The sequence below is a fragment of the Halichoeres trimaculatus genome, unplaced genomic scaffold (assembly GCF_033239565.1).
Source record: "Halichoeres trimaculatus isolate MK-OKI-2021-1 unplaced genomic scaffold, fHalTri1.1 fHalTri1_scaffold_11, whole genome shotgun sequence".
NCBI classification, from domain to species: Eukaryota; Metazoa; Chordata; class Actinopteri; order Labriformes; family Labridae; genus Halichoeres; species Halichoeres trimaculatus.
In genome coordinates, this window is record NW_027437189.1 from 31,849,145 (window position 1) to 31,859,341 (window position 10,197).

Genomic DNA, 10,197 nt, shown 5'->3' on the forward strand with positions numbered 1-10,197 from the left:
ACTAGCACTGAGTGCAAAAAGTATAGACACTGGACACTGTGGTTCTATCATTATTTTCCCTGACCCACCCCGTAAAATACGGAATCGTCCCATATTTCACACTTAACCGTTGCGTCCCATTTTGAATCAATACGGGACGTAATTTGTCCCATATTTCCAGTAAGCCTTGAATGCAGCACCACTCTGCCTGGATTCAACATGCGTTCGTGTTCGCCCACTCGAAGCGGCAGTTGGTTGGATTTTAATTGTGGAATAAGGCTCATCATTACTTGGGTGAGAGAAAGTCACAGGAAATCATGTATGTTCATGAAGTTCATGTCATCATTGGAATAAATGAACAAATAGGCATTGACCTAAATTCATCTAATTCTTACCCATTTCAACTAAAATCTGGGAGACTGTATTAGGACAGAATGTTTAAAATAAACACTTGTATGTTTTGTGGTTAAAACCAGCGTGGATTATTCATTTATTAGAAGTAGTATTTGTTTTATTAAAATGGGGAGGCCCTGATGACTTCATGCTCTCTGAAGGGAGGCTCACTGTGTTACACTTTGAAAACCCCTGGTTTAGAGGATTTCTAAGGATTTTGCAGGAATTAAGCTCTAACTGCATTACAAAACATTCATTATTTTTTTAAATTAAAAAATAGACTTTGAATGATGAGTATGGTTACAAAAATGTAAAGGCTTAGATCATATGGAATAGAATAGAATAGAATAGAAAACATTTTATTTATCCCTGAGGGGAAATTCAGGGGTCACAGCAGGAATCAAGAAAACAAAAGTAAGAAAGTGTATAGAAAGTGCAGAAAGGTCCACAAGAGAATAGATGACGACATCCCGTCCACCACTCTTCAGCCCAGCCAGCCTCCACCTCCACAAGGTCCAGGACTGAGCCTCCCCAGCAGTCTGTTCAGTCTCTGTCTCCTGGATCCTGTCTGCCCACAGCAGGCGAAGCTCCTCCAATGTGGTACCGGCGTCCGATGTCAGCTTCATCAGCCACGTCCGTGAACAGCACGATGCCACTCTGCCCTCCGGCAGCCCCTCTGCCGCTGGGTTAGCACAGCTAGCTCATCCATCCCACCGGAGATAGATCCCACGTTCCCAACAACGATGGATGGAAGGACAGGTCCACGTCGTCACCTCCCAGCTCACACCCAAGAACCAGCACCAGCACGTCATCCTCACCTTGAGGGAAATCATCAAGCCTTACACTAGTTAGCATTGACATGCTACAGGCTGCTAACAGCTAATTTCACATGTAAACAATGCAGCCATGGTTACATGTAGGATCTCCAGACAAACACAGGAGAAAAGTAGTAAAAATATCGCTGAAGCCACAAAAAGTTTGGTGTCCATGACCAACAATGAACCATACAAAGTGATGATCCACTCCAAATACAAAGATTACGAAAAAGAGACAAAAAAAATTACAAGAAACGGACAAAGAGGAGAGAGCTACTGCAACAGGCAGCTACTTGGGCAGCGCCAACAACACCAGTACCTGTCTGATGCTCCTCCTGATGATGGTCTGAAGTTTTAACTCAGGCTTTGTGGAAACCTTTACTACACTCAGTGATTGAAATCAGCTCTTCTCTACATTTTGGATCTCAGCTACTTTTTTTACTCCTTATTCTCAACCTCCCTCATCCTCGCTAATTACACACTAGTATACATTCTCTAGCCTATATAATGTTCCCCCCTTTTCTCTCAGTCTTATTAGACTGCCTCTCCCTCCCTTTTATTCTCATGGGCGTCCCTGACCTCATTCATTCATCTCTCTTCAAGACAGTGGATCCACTCAGCGATTACTCTACATGCTCCGCGCTCTCTAACATCCTCTCCCTGTGTTTTCCAACCACTTACACATCAACCCCCGTTCCCCTCCTCTCCCATTTTACCCTCTCCGTCTTTTGTCTCCTTCCAACCTATCGCCTGAGGGGAGTGATTGACAAGCAAGCGGGGGTCTTGTAGAGGGGTCTTTCTGATTGGTGGTGAGGGAGATGAAAAAGGATAAAGCCTCCTGGAACTGCCCTGCCTTGCACTGCAAAAAAAAAAAAAAGAGAAGAAAAAAGGTTGAATGCAATTTATCCTGAGCTCAGTGTGAAGGTGTTCACAGCATGTGTGGCTCCTGCACACACAGCAACGTATTTGTTTTGTGTTCATGCAAAAACATTTCAATAAAAACTGAGTTATGAACAGGAGTGGGCGTGACAAACAGGGCCACGGAAACTTGAGTCAAAGATGGGGGAAGCCTCTCTGAAGTGCTAAAATGAAAGAGCTTGGCATTCTTCCTGAGGTGGTGACTGGGTGCCAAGTCTGTGTTGTGGGTGCCTCTTCAGTGTTTGTACTGTGTGCATGCCAAAGTAAATTTCACACTTCTTACCTTTAACAGCTTTCCTCTTTAGTATGATAGGTACAGTTTACTGAAATGGGAATATTAGCAATATCTACTCACACTGGGACGCCAGTGTCACACTGCTGTGAGAATAATATGTCAGTACAAGGAAGTAGAAAGAAGAGGGCTTAAATTATAACAAATCTGAGCAGAAACACTCACAAAAAAACATTAAGGTAAGTTCAATTAATAAGTAAGTGGATGCGTTCCCAACTTTGAGATATCTTCATTCTTACAACACTTATGAAACAGCCATGTGAGCGCTCTTAGGACAGCTGTGCTTCAGCTAATTAGTGCTGACGAAATAACAAACAGTGGAAATCAACCCCAAAACCTCAGGGTTTATCTGAATGAAGGGACAGATGTTGGCATCAGGCGGTCAGCTCTGAAAGCTTAGCACAACAGAATAAGCCAAAGTTACAGATGCTCTAATTCACCTACTTTCTTATGAAGTCTTAGAAACAAGAAACAAAGGAGAGTGTCAACAAAAAGGTTTGTCCGACACTCTTTTTAATTTACTCCTCTCAACAAATTTTCACCAAATTTGACATGTTAGACATCATGGATTGTCATAACTAGTAAAAAGAAAATAGACTGTGTTCATGTGATTATACAGCTATAATGAGGATTTAAAGCCAAAGAGTCCTGAAGCTGTTTGAACTGCAAAAACTGCTGGGTAACAAAAATGATAATTGTTATTTTTTTACTATTGAGAGTCTAATCACTTCTTGACTCTACCTCCTGACATATTTTACAATCCCCCCCAAAAATACACAAGAACGGCAGCTGTCAATCATTGTGAAGCATGACGTAAAACCTTGTTTTAAACCTCTTATAATTAATGAAAACGAAACTTTCCAGAAAAAGGAGGACTTGAATATGAGACAGCCAAACTATATCTTCAAATTACAACAGCAATCAGACATGAGAAACATTTTTACGAGGTGTATTAATTTTTTCAAAGTTTGACCACTGCCCATCTGGAATGACTGGAGAGCTGGATTTTTTGACCTATACTGCAGCCAGCCACCAGGGGGAGCATTTTTTGTGGCAATCTCAATTTGAGCCAAGCAACATGAAGTCCATTTTTTTCAGTCTATGGTCAGCACTCCATGAGGTTTACCCTTGAGCATGTGGCCCAGGGTTTGAATCCAGTCTGAAGCTTGTTTCCAGTTTCCTGCTTTATCAGTTGTCCTATCCTCTCCAATGAAAGGCATATAAATGCCTGAAAGAAAAAAAAATAAATAAATACACAAAAATAAGAATTTCTCAAAGATACCATTTGACTGAAAAGTGGCCTTCAACTCTTACTGATGGCTTTTTTAAAATTCATTTTTTATTTATTTTTTAGTGTCTGGTTTGCTTCAAGGTTTAGATGTCAGCTGGTTGAAAACCTGTTCAAACACTGCCACCATGAGGTCAGTCTGACACATTGCATTCAGATGACATCATTGCTCCACAAACCCTCATGTCAGTTTGTTTACAGTTGGAGAGGTTTGATATCTCAAGACAAGGAGTAAACAACTTCATAAAGCACGTGTGCAGTAAATTCACATACTGTACATTAAGAAAAGTTTTCACAGTGCTGCACTCTTTCCATGTTTTGTTTTGTTGCAGCCTCATTCCAAAATGGAATCTCAAACATCACCACCTAATGTAAACATAAATAACGCTTTTTTAAAACATTTTTTAAAAATTGCAGATCTAGCAAAAATGAAAAATGTAGACATAACATGTACATTCACAGCCTTTGCTCAAGACTTCATTGATGCAGCAATAACAGCCTCATGTCTGTTTAATATGATACAACAAGCTTAGCCCCCACGCTCTTTGGGCAGTTTCCTCTTTGCAGCACCTCTGAAGCTCCATCAGGTTGGATGGGGAGCATTGGTGTGCAGCTGTTTTTAGATCTCTTCAAAGATGTTGGATCAAAGTCTGGGCTCTGGCTGGGCCACTCAAGAACATCCACAGAGTTGTCCTGAAGCCACTCCTTTGATATCTTGGCTGTGTGTTTAAGGTCATTGTCCTGCTGATAGATGAACCGTCGCCCCAGTCTCATATCCAAAGAGCTCTGGAGCAGGTTGTCATTCAGGATGTCTCTGTATGCTGCTGCATTCATCTTTCCCTCAATCCTGACTGGTCTCCCAGTTCCTGCTGCTGAAAAACATCCCCACAGCATGATGCTGACACCACCATGCTTCACTGTGGGGATGGTATTGAACAGGTGATCAGCGGTGCCTGGTTTCCCCCAAACATGACACCAAAGGGTTTTATCTTTGTCTCAGACCAGAGGATTTTCTTTCTCATGGTCTGAGTCTTTCAGGGGCCTTTGGGCATACTCCAGGCAGGGTGCTATGAGCCTTTTACCGAGGGGTGGCTTCGGTCCGTTCTCTATACCATACAGGTCTGATTGGTGGGTTGCTACAGAGGTTGACCTCTGGAAGATTCTTTTCTCTCCAGAGAGAACTGCTAGAGCTCTAACGGAGTGACCATAAAGTTCCTAGTCACCTCCCCGACTAAGGCCCCTCTCCCTCGATCACAGGTTTATACAAGGGTCCAGCTCTAGGAAGAGTCCTGGTGGTTCTGAACTTCTTCCATTTACAGATGATGGAGGCCACTGAGCTCACATGTTTCTGGACCCTTCCCCATATTTGTGCCTGTAGACATTCCTGTCCCAGGTCTACAGACTGTTCCTTTAACTTCCTGCTTGCTTTGTGCTCTGACATGCTCTGACATGCTCTGTCGCCTGTGGGACCTTATATAGACAGGTGTGTTTCCAAATTATATCCAATCAACTGAATTTACCACAGGTAGACTCACATTAAGCTGGATGAACATCCCAATGAGGATCAGTGGAAACAGGTTGAACCTGAGCTCAATTTTCAGCTCCATAGCCAAGGCTGAAAACTTTGTACATGTGATTCCTTCATTTTTTATTTTTAACAAATCTGCAGAAATTTAAAAATGCCTATTTCCCATGTCATAATGAGGTGTTGTGTGTCAAATTTTGAGGAAAAATAATTTTGAACAATGTATCCCATTTTGAAATGAGGCTGTAACATAACAAAATGTGAAAAAAGTGAAGCACTGCAAGCACTTCCTGGATGCACTGTACATCCTGTACATGACGTATAAATGTATATGGAGTTCATGCCTTCCTCAAGTATATAATCCAGTAAAATAACAGAATTGAGCAAACACTAACAGAGGCATTTGCAGAGCAGCTATGCTTGATAATCAAATGTTCAAACTCTGGTGAACCTCTGTGTGATTATAACTCGTGGTAATGTGCAGAAACACTGAGCAGGAACAGCTGGGTCTCTGCTCTGACTAAGCACACAACAGACTCAGGAGCAGATGATTCCCTGAATCAGGAAATCTAACAATGACCTCTTTATCACCTGACTCTCCATATGTGCATCCATGCGTGGATGCAAGCACTCACACTCAAAAGGCAACCCTGAACACACTCCCTTTGAGACTTAGACCCACCTGTTTCCGAATGCGTCAGCCAAGAACAGAACATGTCAAACAAATGTCTCAACACATACAAAAATAATGAAGAAATTATGTGTGTGAGTGTGAATGTACTGCAATGCTACAATAGCATCAGAACATAAAGTCATGGTGCCTTGCAGAGAAGGACTAAGATCTATCTGACTCCCATGAGCTTGGAGGATTGCATCCATAAGTCCTGGTAATGACTCAAATCACTTTTTGATGAAGTCATCCAGAGTGACAGAGAAAGCAGTCGTGTAGGACTTCATCTTCCGAGCCTCCTCCTTCATCTTAGCCCAGACATGCTCAACAAAGTTCATGTCTGGTGACTGGACTGGCCAATCCTGGAGCACCTTGACCTTCTTTGCTTTCAGGAACTTGGATGTGGAGGCTGAAGTATGAGAGGGAGAGCCATCCTGCTGCAGAAGTTGCCCTCTCTTACAGTTTGATATAGGCATTAACTTTACTTTGTAAGTAAGTCTCTTTCAAGAGTTTTTTTTTCTTTTTCTTTTCTTTTTTTAAGTTTTTCTTTCTTTCTTTTTTCTTTCTTTCTGTCTCTTTTGTTTTACTTTTTCTTTCTGTTTTTTGTTTTATGTTTTTATCCTTCTTTTTCATTTCATGCCTTTAATCAGTGAATACAGGTCAGTGTATATAACAGAAAACAGTGTGAGAGTGGGGATGATGTGTAGGAAACATCAGCAAAAAGTGATCTATGATCCTGGGTAGATTTAAGTTTAATTATTGTGATGTCTTGTGGATTTTGATTTCTCTGTTGATCAAAGGGTCTTCATGGAAACATTTTCTGATCTCAGTCTAAGTTCTCTCTCTGTTTATCCTCATTAGGTTGTTACAGAGCTGCAGATGGGATTTCTTATGAAATTGGGGAAAATTAAAGTGGCCAGACTTCTTATGGTAGATTTGCTGTGGTACAATGTTATTTTCAGTATTCCTACATCTAATAAAATTGTGGTGATTCCTATTCAACAGTAGTTTTTTCTTTTTTTAATTATTTGTGCTTTTCTGCCTTTAATCTGAAAGGATATAACAGTGGATGGAGCAGGGAACAGTGTGAAAGTGGGGAGTGATAAGCTGGATCAAACTTGCGTGCTCCCATGTCTGCATGATGCATTTTGTTCAGTAATATTCTTCAGCAAACCTTCCAGCTCTACAGGTGCATGTGTGGCTTGATTGCACATAGGTAGATTCTAATTAACTGTATTAATCACAATCTCTTAGGTCAGTTGGTTTCACCTCAAATGAGCCACTTTTTAGGCATGTCTTGTATTGAATGGAAAACTATGTTAACTCATATCTTTTCAAACCAGCCTCAAGTGAAGGTTGTAAATTGCAACTCTAAAGTCTGTACAGGGAAGACCTGAATATGTTTGAGGACTTTCCAGAAAACCTTAAAAAGATATCCAACTTGTCATCCTCAAGAGTCGACACTGTTAATGTTAAACTGTTTGGGACATCAAGAGAAGAGAAGAGGGAAAAGATTTCCAAAATGAAGTCAGAACAGGTTGAAGCTAGCTTTATGTGTGGCTCTTCACTTCAGCTAAAAAAGTTTTTGTTCAAGTTTTATTGATTTGTCACCACCCAGTGGTGAAAGGTTGTTTGTGCAGGGATCGATCAGACCTTCGCATTTCCCTGTATGTATCCTCTCTCTGTTGGTTTAGAACTGGGTTTATATAAATAGCTTAAAGTTTTGTGGTTAATGTGTCTATTGTGGCTCTAATGTTTTATTTTTTCTCATTCCCAAACCAAGGCACATCTTAAAACCAACACATGCTCCTTTTTGATCCAGCCCTGTTCTTTTTGCCTGTGTAAAAGCTCAAAGACACTGCTTCATCATTTCCCCAGGTAGCTGATTAATGAGGTGCAGCGTCCACTCAAAAAACTTGATGTTTTCATTCAGAGGACTTGATTAAAGGCATAACCTGTGTATTTTAGCTAGTTTTATTATCTATGCAATAATTGCTGATGGGTCCATAGGGGACATGGCAGCTCAAATTGTCAGGCGTGTGTACAGTATTTACACATGAACAACAACAGCTGAACAACACTTCTTATCTTTAGCACAGGACACATAGTCAGAACTGAATGACAACCAGTGTTACATAATCTTTGTCACCAAAAAGGTATTCTGTGAATAACGTATTTCTGTTTCTATGCCTGGCATGTGGTTATATTCCGTGCCTGTGAATTGGTGTGTCATAGTTCAGTTTCCACATGTAAATAAGCTCTTCATGCATCATAAACTGTGCATTCATAGAAAGTATTTCCAGATTTTACCACCTGTTATTCTGGAGCCTTCCAGCTTTTACCAAAACAATGTGAGTCCACATCTTCCCACATGAGCTCTGGAGCTGAAGGATTAAACCTTGATTCTTCCCACAGCACCAGCCACTGTGGCTTGTGGTTGTCCAGAGTTACTAGCCACTCAGCATTTTCACTGGCCATAAATTTGTTGTTGGATAATTATGGTTAATATGATTATAGCCGATGATGAGGACGCCGCGACACATCGGACGAGCTTCGCCTGCTGTGAGCAGACAGGATCCAGGAGACAGAGACTGAACAGACTGTTGGGGAGGCTCGGTCCTGGACCCTGTGGAGGTGGAGACTGGCTGGGCTGGAGAGTGGTGGACGAGTGGTGGACGGGATGTCGTCATCTAATTTCTTATGGACATTTTTGCACTTTCTGTACTCTTTCTTACTTTTTTTGTCTTAAATGCTGCGGTGACTCCTGAATTTCCCCTTGGGGATAAATAAAGTATTTTCTATTCTATTCTATTCTATTCTATGATAACATGATAAAGTTAACTTGGAATAGATTTACAACCATTTAAATGTAAAAGACCCCTGTGCACACTCAAATAAAGGCTACCCTCCTGTTATCTTTGGGGTCAATTTGACCCCATTGAATGTTTATCCTTCAAAAAAATAATAGTTGACTTTTTTTTGGCTTCATATTTCATGACTTTTCCTGATTTAATGGGAACTATTGATTTAGCATAAAAATTATTATGATGATATTTTTTCATTTTGCTGTACACATATTGCATGCATCTGTGTTCCTCTGGGGTCAATTAGACCACAAGCTGTTTTAGCTGTGTAAAACTTGTCTGTGTGTGTGTGACCCATGTGTGATCTTACATTCCCACACCTGTAGGTGCAGAGTTGATTCCTTTGAGTTGATACATGTCATGGGGGAGGGGGGGCATGGGGGGAATGAATGTGTGTGTGTGTGTGTGTGTGTGTGTGTGTGTGTGTGTGTGTGTGTGTGAGTGTGTGTGAGTGTGTGTGTGTGTGTGTGTGTGTGTGTGTGTGTGTGTGTGTGTGTGTGTGTGTGAGACCTACAACTCACACCTGCCAAATAGAACTGATATTTCCCGCGCTGTGGAGGGTGGGGTATTCCTTCAAGGACATTGGTAGTTCATGTAAAATAAGGAAGGAGCAAACATAAAAGCTTGCATTGCAGCTCTCTGTCCAAAAAAAAAAATCATTAAAAAAAAAACCTCTAACCCTGCCACTGCCAGTCCCAAGCCCGGATAACAAAAGAGGAGGGGTTAGTGAGACTTTATAGTGTCCACAAATATGTTACAAAAAAATTAGATAAAATAAGTCAATAAAAATGTTTTTGAGAGTAAAAGGGGGTTACCAACATCAATCAATATGGTTCATTCTGTAAGAGTCATGAATGTGCACCCCAATCAGAAAAGATTTGGATGAAAGATTTGAAAGATACACAAAATTCAAAACTGGAAGTTTGACCTGATGGTGGCGCTGCAGGAAAGGTCATATCATCACCAAAACCAATAGTGTTCATACTCTTGCGGTCATTAATGTTGTCAGTATATTTGAGAAGATTTGGATAAAAAATTTTCAAAATAAAGTATTTCTGATTGGAAAGTTTGGCCTGATGGTGGCGCTAGAGGACAGGTCAAGGTTTCATTATCAAGGGGTTATTTATGTATATCATAAATAAACAAAGTTCCTGACACAATAACAAAAACTATTTTCTGTAAATCATTTTCTGGGGGCAAATAAAAGTTGATATTTTGCTGAAAATTTTGAAACATGGAATCAATTTTTTGATCATACTTTTCAAATTCAAACAAATAATTCAAATGAAGTTTCTAGTTGCACTTTCAGGCCTCGGCCTCCTCGTGTTTTAAATGTGAAAATAACAGCCCTCCTCCTTTACCTGGGCTTGGGACCGGCAAAAGTGACCCAAAAGAGACACCATGGCGGAGTTACTGTTTTTTTTTTGTTTCTGTTTTTTTGTCTTTTTTTTTT